Source organism: Aplidium turbinatum, chromosome 12, assembly GCF_918807975.1.
Source record: "Aplidium turbinatum chromosome 12, kaAplTurb1.1, whole genome shotgun sequence".
NCBI classification, from domain to species: Eukaryota; Metazoa; Chordata; class Ascidiacea; order Aplousobranchia; family Polyclinidae; genus Aplidium; species Aplidium turbinatum.
The window spans coordinates 8,559,980-8,564,821 of NC_137483.1; the positions used below are offsets into that span (position 1 = coordinate 8,559,980).

Here is a 4,842-nt window from a genome sequence, read left to right on the forward strand (position 1 = left end):
CTACAATGCATACTGTATATTCTGGTACAGTAAACCTCACATATAACATACAGTATGGGTATATAAACGAGAATTTTAATCCGCATGGTTTCTTATACTTTTTAGTTCATTCGAATGAATGGGGATTATAAAAGTGGTTTACTGTACTTTCACTGCAACTACATCATTGCCGCATTGGCACCCTTCTGTGTACTTTTTACAGTATTTAAGTTACGGTATAATAGAAAGCCTATTTTATTCTTTATTAAAGTAATGTGCTGTGAAATCAGCTTGAAAAGCATGCTACGATGTTTATTGTACAAATCAAAAACGGATAACAAAATACAACAGGAATCCCCCTTCAATGTTTGCTTTTAGAATTGTTTATACTTTTCGGAGTGCTAGGCCTACGAAGTGCACTGTTCGGCTTATGCAATTGTTTAGCTGTTTTGTTTCTACCATGTAAGAAGTCTTGCAGTGGTAAGTAAAAATATGACTCCTCATACGCATACAGCACTTTTTTTTATAAGTTCAGTTTTTTTTTTTATTTCTGACCATCACAGCGAAAGCAATACATGTCAACATAGCAAGGGTCTAGAAAAGTTCTTCAAAAGCGCCATCGTAGAGGTTCCAGTTAATGAATTGCTGTATACCTTCCACAGTCCAAGTCCGGCAATAAGCTTTCTTTACATTTAGTTTACAATACTCATGATATGCATTAGGCAGATTAAGGTTGTTGATTTCATTGAGCAATATGTCAGTGTAATTCCCCACTTTTCGAAGAAAATTCCCCCTTCATAGGCGAATTTCCACCATCCAAATCTTCATTCAACTGTAAAATACAAATAAATTCAGTAGCCTAATGCACCATCTTCATCAAGTGCCATTAATATCTCCGAACTAAGGTGACCATGTGATGCCATTGTTCTTTAGCATACCAGTAATGTAAAATAAGTCACGTTCAATTGCTATATATAGTATGCAAAAAAATGGCATCCAAAGAAGAACGTTCATTACTGGTATCTCAAAATTATTGAATTAATGCACTTCTAAAGTAGCACCAGCATAATCGTGTATATTGCATAATATGCTTTTGAAAGCTAACTTTTTCAACCTGAAGGCCCTGAAGCAGTTAAGTATTTCATTGGTTAGATTTCCAAATTTCATATTGATAATATTATTATTACAATTTATTTGCATCACACCAATAAGTCCATATTAATTACCATACATGCAAAAAGACAAAAAAAAATACAAGAATAATCACAATATAATAACCCGGTTAACAGATAATGCTGTTGCGGAGAATTGTTAACCAGTAAGCTTTAGGTTTAGATAGTAATAACTATATTTGGTTGAATAGTATTTTGCATGTAAAGAAGTCAAGCTCAACATACCTTATCGAAAAATATAAGATGTTCTTCACTCATGTCTTGAAGAGCTTCCAAGCATTGTGACAACATTTTAATGACTTTTAAGAATTGTATAATTGTAAACCTTTTTGTACACTTATTGCTGCATTGTAAGAAATATATATATATATATATTATATACTGTATTTATGAACATTCTCTATTTGTATTAAGCATATAAATTGTTTTCAAAATCAGGAATGACAGGCCCACAAGTAACATGCTAAAATGTAACATATCTGAAATATTCAAATTGTCAAAATCAACAACTTGGCAGTTCATTTTAAATATGTGAATTAGTTAAGAAATTGGGATGCAACCTAATGCCAAGTTGTTGATTTTGACACGTTATGATAGCCTATAGGTATTTTGTAACATATGTCAAGCAGATCACAAGCAATTAGTAACGGTAGCCACTTCAACAAGAAAAACTTCAGCCATGCCACTGAAACCTCAAGCAGTCATAAGCTAGCCTATGTTTTCTGTGATGTGAAAAAGGGCGAAAAGAAGATGATACAAAGCAAAGTAGTGGTTAACCGGTTACTGCATTAAACCAGTGTTTGCTAGCAGTCTCAAAGTAGACTGATGACCTACAAAAAAATGGCATGCTAATAAAAAATTACAACACAAAGGAAATAAACAAAACATAACCTTTGTCAGCATAACTGCCTTAACTGGTCCATTCAATCAAATTTCCAGTCTGTAGCCTACATAACCAATTATGCTATGTCGCAAACCAGGTTCCCCAAATATGGAACAAGTTACGGTAGGTACCGTATCTGATTCTGCTGTATCTTCCTTCAGCCTAACTAGTTTTAAGTTAAATCTCAGGACTTTTAATATTTATGACATTGTTGCTTTAAATTACTGAACCTACATACTTACCGGTACTCAAATTTGTCTTGCTAATGCTCTTTGTTTATACATTATTTTTGGGAGCGGTTATTTTGAGTATCACAGATTGAAACCTATCACCGTTTTGTTGTATCACATAATAAAACAACTTTATAGACCTTTTTAAAATAACTGTCAACTGAATTAATCGATCAAACAATGTTTTTGGAAATGATGCTGGCTAAGTAGCATCTGCCAATTACGGTACTAATTTCAAGCCTACTTCAGCTTAAAGCTTTCACAAATATTTAGTAATTAATCCCTTCAATTAGTAAGCTGATGTATATACTTGGTACATTGAAACTTATGAACTTTAAAGACCACTACTTCAAACTATAAACTAATCAATTCCTTAGTAATTTGAAAACTCACATCATCTTTTAACTACTTGTAGTCATGCTAAACTAAGCCTCAGAAAAGTAGACCAAACGAATTTTTCTGGATAATAACTGTAACTAACATCCTAAACATTCTACAATAGTTTAAAACAAGTCTGCAACCACAATATCATGCACAGTTTCGCCGTTGATAGTAGACAATATGCCTGTATTTGCATACCTTCCAAGCAGATTCTGTGATTTAACCATAGCTCTCCTAGGTGGCGCTGTAAACAACAACCTCAGGCAGATTTGCCATTGACTTTCCAGACTATGTATATAGTGACTCTGGCCTACCTGCATGCCTCTTGCAAAACACATATATGGTAGTGTTGCCAGTAGCCTACCTCTCCGAGACCAGGTATTAAATAAACTTTTAAACATTTTAGTATCAAGCTCAGAAGTGTGCGAAGTTAGGTTTTCTTGACCCCTGCTCCACTTCGACTCCGAAGTCTGTGACTCCAATCCTGCTCCGTATGTTTAGAATGTTGAATCCAAGTTTCATTCTGACTTTGAATACAAACCATAAATCACAATCCGGAATTTTTTTTATGCTATAAAATTTATTCCTTTCCGATCCCTGTCATAAAAAGAAAACTTAGTTTACAATGCTACAATTACAACTTGAAAACTAAAACCATAAAAGTCCACAAAAATAACAACTGCCCCAACCCCAAGTGCAGCGTAAATATTTGTAATCAAAAAGTATTAATGGCAAAAATCAGACTCCTACTCCAATGCAGCTCCTGGTTTTGCCAAGAATTTCAGACTCCGTCTCCACTTTACCTCTGACCGAATTCCAAGACTCCGGCTTACCTCCAGAACTCCAGTGAGCAATGTTTATAGACGTTTTAGATCGTATCAATGGGTGGATCTTTTGTGTTACTGCTACTGGTATGTCGAGAATTTTTAGATTAATTTCATCATTTTTTTCTTGATAATCTGGCAACTTTTTTATATAAGCGAAAATGAGTTAAGTCTTGCTGGAAAAAAAAAGAATTCTGTATTATCTGTAACTCTGTCACTGTCAGAGTGTCAGTCTGTCATTCTGTCCAGGGCTTCCACTTGTGAGGGAATTTTCTCATTTGAGGAAATATGACTAAAATTGATTAAAGAGGAAATTTGTAAGAATATGAAGAAAAATGAGATAATTTGGAGGGAATTTGCAAAATTCTTCCTCTTCATGTACGGGTATATCGTAGCTAGAAATACAGGAATATTAGCATATTTTTACAAGGCCTAGCCGCCTAGTTTTGAAATATTTTACATTTTGTAAATATGCCAGTAATAGAAAAGAATTTTACGGATTTTCTAATACAAGCAAGACTGCTTATCACTATCAGGTTAGTTTTTAAACTAGTTTGTTTCTCAGATAGCTTAAAATTTTAACTAGTGTGTTATGTAGAGGTTAATGGAAACCAAGCAAAAAGCAATTGGTATCCTCTATGCAAATTAAAAAACTTCACATTATTCAGATGCTCATTCTTTTTGACCATGTATTACATGCGGAACTCTTGAACTTTTTTAGAGATCTGAACTATCAGGCCTAATAATAATTAATTAATCATCTAGGCAGATAGCTAGCCTATACTGTACCGTACCTTACCGGTATGTTTGCTGCTTTAAAAGTTTGTCGAATTAGTATGAACCGAATTGTTGAATAATATTGTAGGGACCAGTAATGAATTTATTGTTTTCAACCTTGTGGAAAATGTTTTTCTCCTATACAATAATATTTGCGTTCCCTGAAAACTCACATGTGGGGAACAAAAATCATTGATAAATCGTTTTCCGCTCAATAACCTACCGCAGCTTTCATCAGTGATTCTGTTCAATAGCGATTGATGGCTTTCAACTTTCTCTGTTGTAGAAAAATGGTGTCGGTACCGGTACATTATAACGTCAAATCGGTGATTTCATCGGATGCAACTTAGTTCGTACCCTGAACAGTTCGTACCCTGAAAAGATTGAGAGAAATAATTAAAAAACGCCGAAGTCGCTGATCGCAGTTTCCTCAATCAAACAAAAACTCTTAGGATCATTACAGGAAAATTTTCAATGTTTTGCGGAAACTCTGATCATCCCTAACCCTTTTAAAATGTTTGCGGAAACTGCGATCAGCGACTTCGGCAAACTCTTTAGGATCATTACTGGAAATTTTAAAATGTTTGCGGAAACTG

At 34.3% G+C, this 4,842-nt stretch overlaps 1 long non-coding RNA gene across 1 annotated transcript; it reads right to left on the reverse strand.

Moving 5' to 3' along the window:
• Positions 1-440: 440 nt before the first annotated feature.
• LOC145780980 (uncharacterized) lies at positions 441-1,496 on the reverse strand. The gene is made up of 2 exons (XR_014290687.1): positions 1,377-1,496; positions 441-811 (listed from the first exon to the last, which is right to left on the reverse strand). It is a non-coding gene; the product is annotated as an uncharacterized LOC145780980 (long non-coding RNA).
• Between the last annotated feature and the right edge of the window lie 3,346 nt (positions 1,497-4,842).